The sequence below is a fragment of the Ovis canadensis genome, chromosome X (assembly GCF_042477335.2).
Source record: "Ovis canadensis isolate MfBH-ARS-UI-01 breed Bighorn chromosome X, ARS-UI_OviCan_v2, whole genome shotgun sequence".
Classification (NCBI taxonomy): Eukaryota; Metazoa; Chordata; class Mammalia; order Artiodactyla; family Bovidae; genus Ovis; species Ovis canadensis.
This window is the reverse complement of record NC_091727.1, coordinates 97,793,530-97,813,263: the sequence shown is the minus strand read 5'-3', so window position 1 is coordinate 97,813,263 and position 19,734 is coordinate 97,793,530. Positions and strand designations below refer to the sequence as shown.

The window sequence follows — 19,734 nt, the reverse complement described above, 5'->3', positions numbered from 1 at the left end:
TAAACCAGGGCTGGTGTTAATTCTTTGAATTCCCCTAGTGAGACACAACTAAAAATAAACAACGTTTATGTCGTTGAACTGAGAGGAGCTCTTTCTTAGTAAAGAGAAATTTATCCAGATCTGAAGTCTAAAGCCACTGCTGTCATTAAGTAGATGTTCTTCTGATTTCAAATAAGGACATTAATAGCCAAAATGCTTCCGTCACTTAATACGTGGCTGGCACTTGACACAAATTCTCTGCTTCCATCTTCATAAAATCTCTTTGAAGGAGACAGTAGTATTATTTTGTGTTTGGCTGATAATGAACTTGATGCTCCAAGAGATTAGGGAAGTTATGCAAGATCACACATCTGGTAAGGGTGGGGCAGGGACTTGAATTCAATTCCAACTCTTAAATTGTTTCTTGCTTCTCACCCTCTCCTCGCACTGTCTTTCCAAATATGCAGCTTCCTGGTGTGAATTAGAAAAAGGCTCCCATGTGAAAGAGCACCGTCTGGACTTCAGCCCCACTGGGCCCCAGACCCAGGCCCTACCTCCTGTTTGCCTCGTTCCCCTCTGGCCTAGAGGCGTCTTTTACCCCTGCTTTCTTCCTAGATCTCCAAGACATTTTTCACAAATTCAGCCTGATGGGAGTGGGAAAATTGTTGAGAATGCTTTGGGATTTATGGTGATCCTGGGTGTTCAAAACCAACCCAAACACCTGGCCAGAGAGCCAGCAGGAGCGGTAAGAGCCTCTGAAAGAGACCTGGCTGCCTGTCCCCAGACCCACCTGCAGAAGGCCAGTTTCCCTTACTGGGCAGCAGGGAGGGGTTCCTATAAGATTTCCTTTGAAACCAGAGTCCTATTGCTACAACTACAGTGCTAGTTAAGTATAAAAGCTATTCCCCTAAATCCTTTCAGTCCACTCTTCAAGTCTATCCTGGACTCTAAGCCCCAAAACATTGTTTACGTGTTTGGGGCCCATGGCCATTCCCTTCCAGAAAGCTAAGCTTTTGTCATCTGAGCCAAAGCATCCTCTTTATCATGGCAAGGGTGCTGTCTCTAAACCACAAATCTGATCACACCTCCTTTCTGCACTTGGCCTTTCAGTGCAAGCAGCTCACCAAGGCCTACCGAGTCTGTTGCCATCTGCTCTCTGCCCTCTTTCCATATGGCTACCCACAAGTCATCTCCAGTCCTCAGCATGGCATGCTCTCACAGACTTTGCAGGTGCTGTTCCTTCTGCCTGGTATCCCATTCCCCAACTCCTTACCCGGGGAACTCATATCCATCCCTCAAGGCTCAAGCTAAATGTCACCACCTGGATGATGCTTGGAGGACCATGCCTCTGCTTCCACTCCTCAGCAGCTTAATGGTTCCCTCCTCTGTGATCCCAACCATCTCACACTCATTTCTATAGTGTTTCTTGCCATAAGATGCTGTAAACAGCTCTCTGTGAGACTGCTTAGCTAATCCTCTGGACATGTCTTAGCACTGCCTATAAAGACTTTGGCCTGACATTCAAGGCTGTCCTGACCAATCTGGCTTCAGGTGACATCACTAAACACACCTCCCATCATTTCCCTTCCTATACCTTTGCCTTTCCACACCCTCCAAGAAAAATTGACCTGTCACTGTCAGCCACCACATCACATGCTTTCTCAACCCTTTGACAGCCCCCTCTGCCTTCCCCCAGCTTCCACCAAGCAGTCAGGACCAGCTCCCAGTGCCCCTCTGCCAGGAGCCTCCCAGCAGGAGTCAGTTTCCTTCTGCCCTGAGGCCCCGATGGTGTCTTTATTATTTGTGTCTCATCCCATGGGGCCTACTAGATTGGGAGCTCCCGGCATGCAGGGTGCATCTCATTCATCTTTGTGTCCCTGGAGCTGACAGTGGGTGCCCGGTGCGAGCTTGATGAAAGAATAAAGATCCACTCTCGGGGCTGTTTTTAAAAGAAGAATCCATATTAGAAACGTGTGAAAATGCAAATTCTAGACTGTGCTCCTTTCTCCTCCTTAAGAAAACTATTATTAGATGCCTAATTTCTTCTAGCTCGTACAACAGAGTCCCCAAAGGATGTGGAAAAAGCTTGTGAAACAAATAAGTGCAAGAAACTGTGGGGAGGAGAAGGCCTAGGAAGGTTCTATCTGAGGTTCTAACCCAGCCCCCAGAATAGATGATAACGTGTCTTCAGCAGGAACAGGGCATCTACAGATCCGCGTCCCAATCCAAGCTCTGCCTTGCTGTCTTGTCTACCTGCTGGTCTCCTTATGCTCTTTCTTAATGACTGTTACTTTGTAAACAGAACAAATTCAACTTTTTATCTAAATCCAAGCTTTTTTTTCTTCTTCTTCTTCAGTTTGTTTGTTTGTTTGTTTTGTGGCCACACAGCATGGCTTCTGGGAAGATTTTAGTTCCCTAATCAGGGATCGAACTTGGGCCCTGGACAGTGACAGTACAGAGTCCTAACCACTGGGCCACCAGGGACTTCCTTCAAAGCTTTTTTCTAAAACATAAAGCCCATTATTCAACAGCTTCCCAGGTAGGCCTGAGGCCCTGTCCCAGTCCTGTGAAATATCATGCTAAGTATTTCCTTGTCAATATGTGATTTCCAAATGAATGAATAAGTTAGAATGCTAATGACTTTATTCAAGAAAACAATGCATTATCTTCCCTACATTGAGATTATGATATTGTTTTGACATTCACTGATTCATAAACTTTTCAAAGAGTGAAGAATATGCATTGTTCTATTATTTTCCTTTCTAAGTGTTCAATTTGACTGGTACTCTTTCCTGTCAAAAAAAAAAAAAAAAACAAACTGAAACTTTAGGTATACCTAAGATGTGTTTTGCCCCCAGTGGGTCCTAAATTTATTTAGAGTTGTTTAAAACGAGCTTCAGTCAAGATATGATCCCAACATAAAAACTCAGATATGACTCTGCACTTGTATTTCACTGGTATTAAATTCCCTACTGGTCCATAAATATCCTATACACTTTCATAAACAGTGGAAATGGTTTTAAAGTGGTTATTTTACTTTGCTGTTCAGTCGCTAAGTTGTGTCTGACTGTTCGCGACCCCACGGACTCTAGTGTCAGGCTCCTCTCTGTCTCTGGGATTTCCCAGGCAAAAATACTGGAGTCAGTTGCCATTCTCTTCTCCAGGGGGGAATCTTCCCGACCCAGGGATCAAATCTATGTCTACTGCTTGGCAGGCAGATTCTAAACCACTGAGCCACCTGGGAAGGCCTTTAATATCAAATTCAATTTGAGTAGAAAGTTCTCTGATTAATCCGATGGTTTGGGGGCTAGTTGCGCAGCAGGCTGAAGGGCAGTTTCAGCAAAGGAACTCAACTCTTTCTGTCCAGCAGGTCATGTGGGGGGAGGACAATCCGCCAGGCCCACAGCAGCATTGTCCTGATTCCACATGGATCCTGTGCCAGACTCCTGCTCACATAGCTTACACTTGCCATGTCTTCCTTCCTCCTGCCCTCTCTCCATTTTTCACCCTTGCTTAATCTGGCTTCCAGTTTCTTGGCTCTTAGCCCAAACCAGGTATTTGATCCATTCTTGGTTTTCAAGGTTCTGGTTTATGGAGGTTGTTACTCAGTGAGACTTCTGCACAAAGCCCATAAGACAGAAATCTTTGAAGGAGAAACAGGATCAACATGTTCACTATTGGCAGACACCAGAAAGCTCTGTGAATAATGTAGATGGTGTTCCACCAGCCCCATTGCCAGAATGGTGCAACCAAAAATTAACCTGTATATTCATGTTCCAGCAGTCAGAATCTGCTGGCAGACAGATTTTCTCAAATCAAGATACATATTTTACATAACACCTGATTAGGCTAGGAGACTTGCAAATTTTATTACTCGTGATTTTTTTTTAATCCTGCGCCAAGAACCAAAAGACATAATTTTCAGATTTATGTTACACATACACCAGTCCCCTGTTGAATTCTACTATCAGTCTATCAACAAATATTCATCAAGTGTGCACAGGTATAAGGGGGATTCAAGAGAGGTATAAAATCTATCTATCCCCAGTCCTCAGATAATGATATAATTACTGCTATGGTCTGAAGACCCTGATGTTGGGAAAGATTGAGGGCAGGAGAAGGGGACAACAGAGGACAAGATGGTTGGATGGCATCACTGACTCAATGGACATGAATTTGAGCAAGCTCCAGGAGATGGTGAAGGACAGGGAAGCCTGGTGTGCTGCAGTCCACGGGGTTGCAAAGAGTTGGACATGGCTGAGCGCTTGAATGACAACAATGGTCTGAATATTTGTGTCCCCCCAAAACTCATATGTTCACAACTTAATGCTGGGGCCATAAACCATTGCCTGCCTTTCCAGTTAACAAAGAATGCTGCCAGTCACCAACCCACCAGCCGCTGACTGCAACCATCTCCCCCCTCCACCCATGGTGAGCCCTGAGGGGAATTGCAGATGGAGAAAAAGCCAGGATACTGGCCCTAGAAGGTTAAGATGCATATTCTAAAGAATAACTTCAATGAGCCCACAATTGCAACTTCTCCCACATAGAAAAGCACTAAAATCATTCACTTGAGATGTCTGGTTTTTTTTTTGTGATTAGCCTAATGTTTTGAATTCTAACTGAAAGATTTCTTGTTCCCCAACAAAAACTCCTATATATCCTGGCTCCTCCCTTACCTCCTCAGAGCAGTTCCTCAAGTTCTCTGAGAAGCAGTCTCCCTGGGTTTCATCCTCAATAAGGTCCCCAGATAAAACACACTTACAAGTTGTGTGTTTTTCTGCTATCATCAAATACCCCCAAGGCGACAGTCATAGGTGAAGCATTTGTAAAGTGATTAGGTCATGAGGACAGAGCCCTCATGAATGATGTCAGTGCCCTTACTTATAAAGAGACACCAGAAAGCTCCCTCACCCCTTCTGCCCTGTGAGTACAATGCAAAGCATCTGCAACCGGAAGAGGGCCCTCACCCAACTGTGCAGGCACCCTGATCTTCGGCTTCTGGTCTCCAAGACTGTGAGATATAAATGTCTCTTATTTATAAGCCACCAGTCTGTGGCACTGTGCTCACAGCAGCCCGAATGGACTAAGGCAGAGAAACAAAACACTTACCAATTTAAATAGATAACAACCAATCTAAGGCAATTTGCAAAAGCCAGTGAATAGTAGTGTCAAAAAACAACGTAGGAAGTACCTTTGCCAAACTCAACACAACAGAAATGTCTGCTCTGAAAGAAAAGGATTCAGAGGCATGATGGTGTCCTACTAGAAATCAGAAGATTTAGGCTTTAGTCCCAGCAATGCTCCTAACTATCTCTTGGACCATTAACAAGCAGTGTAACTTCCCTGGCTCTCCAATATCTCCTGTGCACAATGGAACAAAACAACCTGCACCGCCTACCTCATCCAACTGTTTTAAAGAGCAACTGATATGAGTGTTGGAAAGCAATTCCAGAAGCTCTGTTCTGCTACACCACAAAACCTTGGCGAGTCCTTCATCTTCTCCCAGCCTCAGTCCCTTCAACTGTAGAGAGCTGGGCTGATCTCTGAGGTCACCAAGCTTAGGATGATGACAAGGAAAATAGAAAGAAAGGATGGGGTAACCACCACTGACACCAGACTGCCAGGGGAGACTTCCACACCCGTCCACATTTCTAATTCTTTGGCTCTAACAGGCCCAGAGAGAATGTGGCTGAGTTCTATACAGGTATTTTCAAGAGAACATGCCAACCATCCCATCAAAAATGGAGAGCTATAGGCCCACACTCCACACCATCTTGTCACAACAGGAATTTGCACACTATTGCAAAGTTTGACACTCTTCATGAAAACCTCAAGGTGGCCAGGTCCAGAATGTCATTACCAGATATACAATTTTTTCAGTCAGCTTCAGATCTAAGTGCTTCAGAGAAAGATCAAGTGAACCACGCTACAAAAACATTATACCATGTGTTTCATGTGGTCTCAATCTGCATAATTTGGTTGTCAGGTCTATAATCATAATTTTGGTGTCAGGTCTATAATCATGCCTTTCATTCTTGGCCACAAACCCATTCCAGTTATCTCCCTACTTTGTCCTCTGATTGTAGCAAAGCATGAGGAATTAAATTGCACACTGATGATCTAAATCCTATATGTGCTAAGTCACTTCAGTCATGTCCGACTCTTTGTGACCCCATGGACTGTAGCTCACCAGGCTCCTCTGTCCATGGAATTCTCCAGGCAAGAATACTGGAGTGGGTTGTCATTTCCTTCTCCTAAATCCTATATATATTTCCTTATATTAAAATTATTTAAAAAAATAAATAAAATTATTGACTTAGTGGAAGGAAGAAAGGAAAAAAGAATAGAAAGAAGGGAGGTAATGGAAGTAAAGGAGGAAAGAGAAAGAGAAATCTATCACACAAACCACCTAACAGAGTCTTTCTTTTTAAAATACATGTATAAATTGCAAGCCAACAAGATCTAGAATTGACACATGCAAGCGAAAGACACCACAAGCGACTTTTTCACAATAGTTTTACTTTCAGAACATTTAACTCTATGATCAGTATTCCATGATGCTAACTGGTTTGCCTGTTGGCAGCCTAGCATTGGTCATTTGGGAAAGAAATGGATCATAGCGACCCTGAGAGCAGTGTGAACGGGAAGAGTTTTGAATGGAAGGATGAGGGTTAAGGCCTGGTAAGTTCTCATTTTTATTCAAAGTCCTCTCCAAATATTAAGACTACCTTGGTCCTCAGGAGGCAGTCCTCTGCATCTGAGCTCCTAGGCAAGAAAGAACAGCAGGAAATGACAGCAGACCCAGGGAGAGCATCTCATAGTGGACTAGTATAGTGACGCACCCAGACATGGTCCCCTCCCATGACATGTCTTCAAACTTTTCATAACTTTATCTAAGTTGGCAGCAATTTTCCCATTCAGAGAAATCATTCTTTCATTTCTTTAGGAAAAGATGCACCTCTTTCCACAGACCATCAGATTTCAAACTTTATTTCTGGTCATACAGTTCCAAGTCAGGCAGTCCTGCGATTCCAGGACATAAAGAAAAACATCCAGAAGTGGGTTCATGTTCTAGCTCAGCTGCTTCCTAGTAGCATGAACACAGGCAAACTGATTAATGTCTCTGCACCTTAGTTTTCTAATCCAGGAGATGGGATAATGGGAACAACCTCGCAGGATTGCTCTGAGGTATGCAACCTGCCTCTTCTGTGATAAAGCACTTGGCAAATGGTAAATGGCTGATTGTATGCTTTAATATGTGTCCAGCTAGAAGACAGAGGGTCCTGGACTTCTTTGGTTGGATTTATTTTTGTATGTCCAGCATCCAGCACTGGAGTGAGACGCAAATGAGACCTTTATGAGATGCCTGATGAAAGCATGAATGGCTGATGAGTAAAGGAACACACTCCCTGGGCGTCCCCATAGGTACCAAGAGCAGCAACAACATCCCATCTGTCTCTGTTCTCTTGCATGCAGCACAGAGCTGAGCTCAAAGCAGCTGATCAAATGAATTATACCTGAGGAATGAATGAAGCTCCCTTCAGGCTGGACCCATCAGCAATTCACAATCATTTTTACTTCCATCCCTGTCTCCCCCTTGCCCCTACCTGGACTGCACTTTCTGCTCCCCTGATTGGTCTCCTCCCAGTCTCTCCCCTTCACAGAGGCTTCCCACCTTCCCACCTCAGGGTACAAAATGGACAGCTGGGCTTTATGGTTTCTAACCTTCCAAGCTGCTCACTGTTTTCATTTCAGACATAACCTCCCAAGGTCAATGAGAATGCAACCTCTTTGGGGACAAGGAGCAGGTCTTATATCAACAGAGGAAATTCCTTACAAAGACTGGCACCAGTGCTGGGCACTTAGCTAAAAGATGATCTTCTAGAATTCACGTTCCCTAAGGGCATTCCATGCACAAATTGCTCCAAGCCTGAGTGGTCACTGTGAAAATTCTACTATCCAGAAATTGAGTTTTCTGAACTACTAGGGTTTAAATTTGTTTCTTAGTTCTGTTTCTCTTGGATGAAGAATCTCATTCTAGCAGATACCATATGCTTCCTTAATTTCTCAAGTAGAGGATCTCAAACAAGATATGGTCACCATATGTGCATCAGCCTTACAATGGGGTGGACACGCAATTCAGATGCACTCGAAGATTGTGCACAATGAGGCCGCCTGATTTAGCTGATGACTGTGTGACCCAGTGTGGTCACCGCCCCGACCCCTTCTAAACTGCACAGCCTGCACATTGACCCCTCCCCAAGAGACTACTATGTAAAAGACTGCTGCTGTGTGTTCCTGCCCCCAGGGTCACCCAGAAAATAGAACTCTTTGGCCGTGCTGCTTTCAAGTACCAGTCAATTCACCAAGCGTTCACTGAAGCCCTCCTATGGACCAGGTGCCCAATGAGAGAGAGAATGGTTCCACAGTATTCTGCAAGTTAAAACAACAAAGATGGCTGATAAATAACGGGATACGCTTTTCCACAGTATTCAAGCAGACTGCTCAAGTAGCAGCAGAAAGATAAAGCGATTCTGTTTTTGACTTGCCCAACAGCCACTGACCCCAGGCTGCTCCTCAGAACCAAGAGAGTCCCTGCCGTCCTGCGGCTCACGGTCTATGGAGGAACAGACAGGCAAACACACCATGGCTGATGTACTATTATTAGTTATTTATTATGCAATAGTGAAAGTTGCTCAGTCCTGTCCGACTCTTTGTGACCCCATGGACTATATATACAGTCCATGGGATTCTCCAGGCCAGAATACTGGAGTGGGTAGCCTTTCCCTTCTCCAGGGGATCTTCCCAACCCAGGAATCGAACCCAGGTCTCCCACATTGCAGGCAGATTCGTTACCAGCTGAGCCACAAGAGAAGCCCTATTATGCAATAAAACCCCTTATGAACACATTGGAGGAGCAGCAGCTAGTCTGTCTGGGGGCTCCTGAGAAGGCCATAGAGAGACCAGCCCTGCCCTCGATGAACTCAGTCAAGCTGGGGGGCTCAGAGAAAGCACCCCTACCCCCACCTCAAGAAGGCAGAGATGGACTGTCATTCCAGCTGCCTCTTCTCTGCCCTCCTGCCCCAGCAATGCCCCCGCCGCCCACCTTGGTCACGCCAATGGCCTTCTTTAGGTCCAGCTGTCTGCTGCAGAGACGCGGGGCTCTGGCCCCACAGCAGATCGTAGGCACTTGGTGCTTGTTCTTGTCTAATCTTGAAGGCAGCAACCAAAAGGAAGGGCAGCCCTGAAAGAGAAATGGCCTGCCCAGCTCCCGTCTGCCAACCCACAAGCTCGAACTGAGCATCTGCTGTGCACCAGGGTACTATGCTCTGATTATACCAGTCCCCCCTCTCCCAGAGCCCATGGCCTGTGAGGGAGACAGACCATTAACAGGTAATAGAACACAGTGTGATAAACGACATCATCTGTTGGATAAAGTGCTGCAATTGCAGTGGGAATCATCTGCTTGGTTTAGGGAGAAGGTAGGGAGGGTGGATGTTTGAAGTGGGCCTTGAAGAGACCTGAAGGGCTTTGCCCAGTGGGTGAGATGGGGAAGAACATTTGTGGCAGATGTTGTTGGTTACTTACTGAATGGAATTTCATTATCATCTCCTCTTCCTTCTCTAACACAATCCAGACTTTATTCAGACTTTTCCTTTAGACAGAAACCCTCTAAGCCAATCTAGTCTCAGTGATGAGAGTTTATCATCAGTGACAATAACAACAGTAGCAAATATTTATATAGTGCTCACTATATGTGTGTCACTATTCTTAGTGTTATATAAATTAAATGATTTAATCCACACAGCAACCCAATGAAGTAGGTATTATTGTTATTCCCATTTTATAGATGAGAAAACTAAGGCACAAGCTCTGCACACTTCACCACTGTAACCTATTATCTCTTTATTATGAGATGTTAAAGGTCCACATGGCAAAAGTTACTCTGGTGAGCAGTCTTAGGGGGGACCTTCGCTTAAATATCAAAGGGTCAGGCCTGAAAGGCCACACTGGAAGGCAAATGCTAAATATGCTCAATTGTCCTCAGTGAGAAACATCCAAACTCTGGACTTCAACAGGACCATCAATCTTTTCTGTAAAATAAATTGAAATGTCATAAGGTTGCTTCTTCAAAATTGCATATTGTTCTAGTACATATAGTATTAAACGTTCTATAGTATTTCCATCACTGAATGACAGTTCTCCTGCTGATCTGCACCTGTCGCTTTCACAGTACATTATCTTTTATTTGTCAACAGTAAATTGTCCACTGGTTCCCTTGGGGTGCAGTGGAGAAGGTGTTAAAATGAAATTATCTGGGAGATGAACACTTAGGAAGCCAATAGATGACTTCAAATGTGAATAACGCTAATTTGGGGGCATTTCCTGACAAAAGGCCACGTGTCATTTGTATGGCTGAACAATCTTCCACCAATAAAGGCCGTGTAGGGAAAAACCAGTTCTAAAGGCATGCTCAATAGCTACAGTGCTACACCTGCATTCATGCCCACATCTCATTCACCTGCGTGCATGCATATCTCGTTTTATTCTCCAACAAGGTTTGGTAGGTGCATCATATTATTATTCTCATTGTACAGGCTCAGGAAACTAAGACCCAGGGAGACAAAGAGGCTCACCCAGTGGCACTCATTTCCTGTCTTCTTTCCACAAACACACTGCATTCCCTCCTCCCTACCCCCATCCTATTCGAATCTTTATATAACTAATGAACACTTGGTTGATCTGCAGCCTGAACCCATACACCCATTCCCTACTCCGTCACATATATCAGCAGGCGGGTCACACTCAACAGGTATCATACGCCTGGATCTTGTTCAAGAGAGGCTGGAGCAACCACTTCTCACTTTGGGTTGGTAGTCTCCCCACGGTAGGATCAGCTCCCCTCTCTAGACCTACTGGGTCCTCCCTCCTAATCTACTGGCCAGAGGCAAGGGTTAAGCACAGCACTGTGGAGAGAGGAAGAAAAATCTGCACTGACTAGTCCCAACATTAACTCACAGTGAATACTAACCAAGAACCTCTGTTCCATTCACTACTCCAGGTAAGTGGCCCAACACTGCTCTCCCCATCCCTTTCAGGTCCTTAGGAGCAGCTGGTTTCATGGCTGCCACTCCTTCTGAACTTCAGGAGTCAGAGTCCAGCTGATCTCCAGACCCAGGAGATGCTCTTCTTTCAAGATATCAGAATGGTTCAGGCATTCTGCAGAAACGAAAACTTGGCATGCTTGCATCTGCAAATCAGCAAGTGGTTTTCAACACCAAAGCAGATGTAAAAACCAGTACGGACCAATCTAATCCATGTGGCTATTATATGTATGCACATACACACGCTTTAGAGACTGCAATTTAAAAAGCTCTTTGTGTACTTTACAGACTCAAATTAACCGTAGATTACATTTGAAATTCTGCTTCCCAGAATGTATCCAGGAATGCAGAAAGGACCTCAGTAAAAAAAAAAAAAAAAAAAACACAACTCCGACTGCCACCATTCTGTGTGTTGTATGTCCCCCCAACATACACATACACATATACATACATGCACATGCGCACAGCAGTGTAAGCTCAGGAGGGCGGGGATCTCAGTTCTAGTTGGTGCTCCATCACCTCTGCCTGAACACTGCCTAGCACACAGCACATACTCAATATGTATTTGGTGGATGAATGTTATACAGAAAATCCTTGCTTTCCAAGTTAAACAAAATTTTTCCATACCAACTTGAACCCTTACTTCAGAAAGAACACACTTCTTTATTTCTTCAACTAAGCATTTCTGACTTAGTCTTCTTCAAAGGAAGCACTCAAGACACATGTTCCAGGACACTTTATTGGGACAACTCTCACCATTAGAGCCTCAATGTAAAGGATTTAGCTCTAGTTCACACACAGGTGAAACTGGCCCTGGGCAGTACCTGTACTAACTTTGTTTAGTACTGGAGGAAAACTCATCAAATGAGACTCAGTGATACAGAATTCATATCTCACAGGGGCCAAGCCTGGACGAGCCACAGGGCCAGGGTTTGCTGAGTACACTGTGACACTTGTTCAACCTGTGTGTGTGTGTGTGTGTGTGTGTGTGTGTGTGTCTGTGCTTAGTTGCTCAGTCATGTCCAACTCTGTGCGACCCCATGGCGTGTAGCCTGCCAGGCTTTTCTGTCCATGGGATTCTCCAGACGAGGATACTGGAGTGGGTTGCCATGCCTTCCTCCAGGGGCTGGCGATACCTATTTTCTTTATTTAAAAAAAAAATCCTTTTTTAATGGATAGATTGTATTTATTTATTTTTAATATGTATTTTATTTTTTGGCTGAACTATGCAGCATGTGCAATCTTAATTCCAAGACCAGGGATAAAACCCACACACCCTGCACTGGAAGCTCAGAGTCTTAACCACTTGACCACCAGGGAAGTCCCAATAGCTATTTTCTAAAAACAATAAGAAAATAGCAAAAGATGATATTTATTCATTATGGCAAAAATCACAAAATCCATGAACTCTATAAAATTTTGTTTTGCTAGAAGTTCATCTCACTTTATATACTTGGACACTTGTCCATAAGGAAGTATTTCTTTCAATCCACTATCTGATACCAGCCTTTCTTTCTTCTCTTCAGAAGACACCAATCCCCTGATTCCACAGCAGAGTGACTTCACAGTATTGACCTTAAAATTTAGCCTTTGTCAATAGTATTACCAATGCCCATGTATTTCCCTTGACCTGGGATGAGCTTCTTACCAGTTGTAGCTTTGGTTTTACATCTGGCATTTCTGAAACAAGACCATGTTGTGTGATACTGCAGAGCGAAGTCTCTCCTCTGGAATAAGCAGGGGGATTCCCAGCACAGCTATAGCCCACCAGCCCGGTCCAGCCCACACCATCACTACAGTAAGTATATATACCACAGCCAGGACACAGACTCTCTGAAAGAGCTCTTCAGGGGCTTCTCTGTCTTAGCCCACCTGCAATAACAACCACCATTAAGTTCTTAGGGGAATGGTCTATTATAAACACTAGATGCTCAAAAGCTATTTTCTTGTTAATTACAGCACCCTTAAATCTTAAGTCAGGATCTAGCATTATCCTCTACATATTACAGACATGAATGTTGGTATGAAGTTCTGAAGTGATTTTCTCTTTCATTAAATAAAGAAAGGCAAGATAATAGCAAAGCAAGGAATTCCCTGGTGGTCCAGTGGTTAAGACTCCACGCTTCCACTGTAGGGAGTGCAGGTTCAATCCCTGGTCAGGGAAGTTTGGCATGCCATGCAGTGAGGCTAAAAAAAGCTAACAATAAAGCACATAATAAATGATACCAGCAAAGCAGTCCTCAGGTAGCGGTGCAATATGTGGAACATTATGACACACATGAGGTCCTCTAAGGTTTGAGTTCCACTTTTGACTGGTCTAGTCCTCATCTTAAAATAATATTTACATCAGTACACTGTAGATAAGAGAGACCAAATGTGCTAACATGCACCTAAGCAGAAACTGAGCCTGCATAAGAAATGAGGGGTGGCTGACCAATGTCAGTTCATTTATTTGCCCAATGTTGCTGAGGGTCTGCTATATACCTTAGAAGTAAATGATATGATATTAAGGTCATTATCAATCACAGTTGAAAACAGTTCTGCAGTCACATTGGGGAAACTTAAAGAGATGAAGAGAAGGAGATTCAGAGAGAAGTGATGCTGTCCAATCACATACTTCCTAAGTACTAGAGATGGAAGTGGGTTCCAGAAATATGAGGGTTGTCATTCTGGACTCCTCTCACCCCCTTAATTAAATGAGATGTAAATGGACCACTCATTACTGTTAACATTAAACCCAGTCTCCTCCCTACCTTGAAGAGTGCCCTTAGATCTTTAGACATCGTCCATTTTCATTCCTACCTTACTGAGTCTAAGCTTGGACCACTGCATCAGCTTCCTACTGCTTTCCCAGGCAGCCAGAGCTTTTCAAAATACGTATCAGGTCACAAGGCTCTCCACCATGCAACCCTCCTAAGGTTTCCCAATGCATTGAAAAATGACATTCAAACTCCTCATCCTGGTAAAGCCCTCAATGCCTTCTGCACTGGCCCCACCTGCATTTCCAGGTACACCCCATGCCTCTCTAGTCATAACGAATGTTATTCAATTATTCACACTTATTTTTGCAATCCCTCTTCTTTTCCTTCCCCCTCTCCCTTCCCTCCATCCCCTCCCTTTTTTGTCTTCAGATGTGCTGTTCTTGTTGCTTGAAATTCTCTTTCCCTTCTTCTCTGCCCAGCTAACTTATCACACACTTTTCTGATCCCAGTTAAAGGTCTCCTTCCTCAGAAAGCCGTCCCTGCCCTTTCCAAGCTGAGTTAGCTGCCCTGCTCTGGGCTTGCACTGCTCCCTGGGCTTCTCCTATTACAGCACTACTCACGCTGTGTTTATCTCCATCAACTCTGGCCTTGTGTATCTTCCCCACTAGACTGTGAGCCCTATGAGGGCAAGAGATCATCTGTAGCTTGTTCACCTTTGTATTACCAGCAACTAGAATCAAGCCTGACACAGAGATGACACCTAACACGCATTCAATGAATGGATGAGTGAAATACATGGAACTCTCCTGAAATTTCTATGTGGCAACTTCTGGGTAAGATTTGTGAAAGTATATTTACTTTTCTGCAACCGCTGAAGTGGAAGTTGAAAGTCACCATGGATGTAAGTTGGAGTCAGAAATGAGTTGCCTCCTGCCTGGCCATACCCCAAACTCTCAAGAATGATGTTATTTGTTAAATACAAACGGTCTTTTTTGACTTAATAAAAAATCATGACCTATTGATACTAGCCATATTAGTTTGTACTAATAAAGTCTGTATGAATAAAGTCAATTAAGCTGCTTTCTGGACTGGTAGTATCTGACTGCTAAATAATCCATATTCTGGATAGCTTTGAGGTTCTCACTCCTGTTATCAATTTTTTTAATAACTGCAAACACATATATGAATCTCTGATCACTGAGACAACGATTCAAAAAACTCCAAGGCCTCTGATCTTAGCAGCACAGAATAAATTAAATCACAATGAGATATCACCTCACACCTCACAGAATGGCTACTATAAAAAAGACAAAAAATAACAAGTGTTGGAGAAGATGTGGAGAAAAGGGAACCCTTGTGCACTGCTGGTGGGAATGTAAATTGGTACAGCCACTATGGAAGACAATATAGAGACTCCTCAAAAATTAAAAATAAAATTACTATCGGTTCAGTTCAGTCGCTCAGTCGTGTCCGACTCTTTGCAACCCCATGAATTGCAGCACGCCAGGCCTCCCTGTCCATCACCAACTCCCGCAGTTCACTCAGATTCACATCCATCGAGTCAGTGAGGCCATCCAGCCATCTCATCCTCTGTCGTCCCCTTCTCCTCTTGCCCCCAATCCCTCCCAGCATCAGAGTCTTTTCCAATGAGTCAACTCTTCGCATGAGGTGACCAAAGTACTGGAGTTTCAGCTTTAGCATCATTCCTTCCAAAGAAATCCCAGGGCTGATCTTCTTCAGAATGATAGGATCCAGCAATTCCACTTCTGGGTATCCAAAGAATACAAAACACTAATCCAAAAAGATATATGCACCCCTATGTTCATAACAGCATTATTTACAATTGCCAAGATATGGAAGCAACCTAAGTGACTATCAACAGATAAATGAAGAAAAATGTGATACATATACAATGGAATACTTTCCAGACATGAAAATGATAAAATCTTTCTATGTGTGACAACATGGAAAGACCTTGAGGGCATTATGCTAAGTGAAATAAGTCAGAGACATACCACATGATGTCCATCATCTGTGGAATCTAAAAAACTAATCAACAACAAAAAAGAAAATAATGAGCAAACTAAACAGTAACACATAGATATAGAGAACAGAAGAGCAGTTACCAGAGAGGGGAGTGGCAGGCAAAAGTATGCAAAAGGATTGACCATATGGTGATCCATGGAAACAAAATTTTGGTGGTGGAAAAAAAAAAAACAACAACAACATTAACAACAACAAAGAAGCTTCTACTTTAAAATCTAGCAAGTTTTATTCATTTAAAAAGACTGTATCCCATAATTCACAATAGGCATTTAAACACGTATATTGTTATGAGCCTGCTTGACTTCTGTGTGATTTGTCTTTTCATATATTTCTTACAATCAGGGAACCAGCTTGTGAACGCAGAGAGAAATGATATTTTTGAAACTGCTTCTTAAGAGGTGGACATCAATATGAATGTCCACTGCCACATGAGCAATGTAACTTGGCACACGTAAGGCCTAGCCTGACACCAGGTTGACTTGCTGATCCAGGAACCCTGAACTCCCATCACTTCTTGGTTCTCAAGATAAGCCCTGTTCTCACTGTCTGCCAGCCTCTGCACGTACTATTCCCACTTTCCAAGACATTCTTCTTCCTTCTCATCAACTCAGGAACCCTTGCTTACCTGCAGGTATCAGGGTATTGTCCCCACCATTAATTACCACTCAACAAGATCAGTACCCTTTCTTCAAGCTTCCCCAGCTCTCCATCCTTCCCATTGTCAGCTCCAAGGGAGTGACAACAGCGACTCTCTGCCTTCTCAGTGTCTCCGCAGTGCCTGGCACTGAGCCTGCCATATGGCTGGTACTCTCTGAATGAATGGTGGCCAGATTCTCAGGCATGTGTTTCTAAAGCATTGTCTATCACCTGACAATAAGTGTATCTGCACGCTCTCTGCTCATCAATGGGCAACAGAATATATTAAACAAATGTAGAGCCTTCACAACAGAATATATTAAACAAAGCTAGGGCTTCCCTGGTAGCTCAGCTGGTAAAGAATCTACCTGCCATGCAGGAGACCTCGGTTCAATTCCTGGATCAGGAAGATCTGCTGGTGAAAGGATAGGCTACCCACTCCAGTATTCTTGGGCTTCCCTGGTGGCTCAGCTGGTAAAGACTCTGCCTGCAGTGTGAGAGACCTGGGTTTGATACCTGCGTTGAGAAGATCCCCTGCAGAGGGAAAGGCTACCCACTCTGGCATTCTGGCCTGGGGAGAAAGAGTCGGACTTGACTGAGTCACTTGCACTTTCACTTTCAGGGCCTTTATTAGAAACTGGAGTCCACATGGGGGCATTTCTATTTCAGGAAACATATAAAGATGCTTGGGAGAGTTTTGAAGATGGTAGGAGGCATGAAAAACAAGGCTTAGGAGCCAATATATAGAGTGGGAAATCTGTGCTCTGGGTATAAACACAGCACGCACGACACTGGCTGCCCAAACCAAAGCCACATGCAAGACCTATGCCAACCATCTTTGGAGGGGCTGGGAGGAGAGAGGATGCCCAGTGAAGATGCTCAAAGGGGCTGCCGATGATGTGTTAGTCGCTCAGTCGTGTTAGACTCTTTGTGACCCCATGGACTGTAGCCCACCAGGCTCCTCCGTCCATGGAATTCTCCAGTCCAGAATACTGGAGTGGGTAACCATTCCCTTCTCCAGGAGATCTTCCTTACCCTGGAATCAAACCCAGGTCTCCTGCATTGCAGGCAGATTTTTTACCGTCTGAGCCATGAGGGCCCTTAAAAGCCAGGGAAGAGCCCCAGAGGGGTGGCGTAGTGGTCAACACTTAAGTCCTTGCCTGGATATTTCCTCTACTTCATGCCAAGTATTTAGCAACTGTCTCTCACACTCCCCACAAAGGATTGAGAGGAAAAGAAAAAAACTTAATTGCCACATAGTTAAACCTGACTTGGGCTCCTGAACAGAAGACATGTCTCACACATCAAAGAAACAGAGAAAAACAAATAAAAATGTCAAATTGTTCCAAGACTAACTAGGAAGTTAAAGTTTTTCCAAATGACAGAAGAAGTCAAATTTCTATTCAAATAAGCATTCACTGTATTTTCTTTGTAGGCCAGGCTCTGTCCTAGGTACTGGGCATCCAGAGATGAATGACAGGGTCTCTGAGTTCAAGAAGTTTATGGTATAGGGGAGAGACATACAACAAAGCAAAAAGGAAATGGAGATAAACTGCAAAAGGTCACCGGAAGGCACAGTCCACTCCCAATGCAGGGATGAAGGGTCATGGAGGCCATCACAGAGAAACCCCATTATTTCTACCAAAACATCACTGCACAAAAAATCCACACCATAAACAATAAATAGACAGAAGAGGACCAAGAAAAGCCCCAATCTCTCTTCTCATAGTTCTCAAACCTGTAAGCCATTTGGATTAACACCTCCATCCTCAGGACCCCTGATGGTTTGGGCTCTTTCTTCACTTTATTCACCATGTTACTTTGATGACCTAGGACTAAGATTGAAGAAACAAATCGAGTATGTCAAAACAACTTTTCCTGGGAATTCCCTGGCAGTGCAGTGGTTAGGACTCGGTGCTTTCAGGTTAATCCTCAGTTGGGGAACTAAGATCACCCAGGCCATGTGGCGGAGAACCCCTCCCCACAGTAAAAAAAAAAAAAAAAAAAGACTTCTCCCATCAGGTAAACAACAACAACAAAAGATGAACACCCATGTTCATAGCAGCATTAGCCAAAAGGTAGAAGCAACCCAAATGTCCTTCAGCAGACAACATGGAAAAAGAAGATGCAATACATACACATGTGATGGTTGATTTTATGTGTTAACTTGGCTGGGTTATGAGATGCCCAGTTAGCTGGTAAAGCATTATTTTGGGGTGTGTCTATGAAGGTGCCTCTGAATGAGGTTAGCATTTGAATCAGATTGAGTTCATAAGATTCCCCTCACTAATGTGGGCAGGCATCATTGGATCCCTTGAGTGCCCCCAATATGACAAAAGGGTGGGGGAAAGGCAAATTCTCTCTCTTCTGGAGCTGGGAGGTCCTCCCCCTCCTGTCCTTGGACATCCGAACTCCTGGTTCTCAGACCTTCAAAGTTCAGGACTTAGACCACCACCACGCTGCCTTCCATCTTGGACTAGGAGTTACATCATCAGCTCCCTTGGTTCTGAAACCTTTGCACTCAGACTGAATTATACCATCGGCTTTCTTGGTTCGCCATCTTCCAGATGGTAGATTGTGGGACTTCTCGGCCACTATAACCACATGAACCTATTTCTATAATAAATGTCCTCCATCTCTGTCTAGATATCCTGTTGATTCCTTCTCTGGAGAATCCTAATAAAATGCACAGTGGAATATTATTCAGCCTTTTAAGAGGACATTTACATTCTGACACACCCTGCAACATGGATGCTCCTTGAGGACATTATCTTAAGTGAAATAAGCCAGTCACAAAAAGATACATACTATCTAAAATAGTCAAACTCATATAAATAGTAAGCAGGAAGGTGATTTCCAGGCTCTGGCGGGTGTAAGGATGGGGAGTTTTTGTTTAATCGGTATAGTTTCAGTTTTGCAGGATAAAAACATTTTAGAGATTGTTTGCACAATAATGTGAATATGCTTAGCACTACTGAACTGTACACTTCAAAATGGCTAAGACTTTTTTTTCTATTATGTGTATTGTACCACGATTTGAAATAAAATTTTTACAAAGATCATGCTATAATGATACAGGGTACATTGTCTTGAAACTCCACTCCAAGAAAAAGTGGTTATGGTATACAAAGGCCCCAAACAGTTTAACGTGTGTAGAAACACTCTATTCCATCTGACCTATCCACTCCATCTAAGTTCTGTCATCTAATGTAATAAACAGGAAAAAAAAAAAAACACATAATGCTTGGTTCTGTTAGTCACAA

General features: G+C 43.7%; 1 protein-coding gene and 1 pseudogene across 6 annotated transcripts in view; both read right to left on the bottom strand.

Moving 5' to 3' along the window:
- LOC138930100 (RNA polymerase II subunit A C-terminal domain phosphatase SSU72-like) overlaps positions 1-11,105 on the bottom strand; it is a 114,609-nt pseudogene extending 103,504 nt beyond the window's left edge.
- FGF13 (fibroblast growth factor 13) overlaps positions 1-19,734 on the bottom strand; it is a 581,564-nt gene that overhangs the window by 521,030 nt on the left and 40,800 nt on the right. The gene's annotated exons all lie outside the window — the stretch shown is intronic.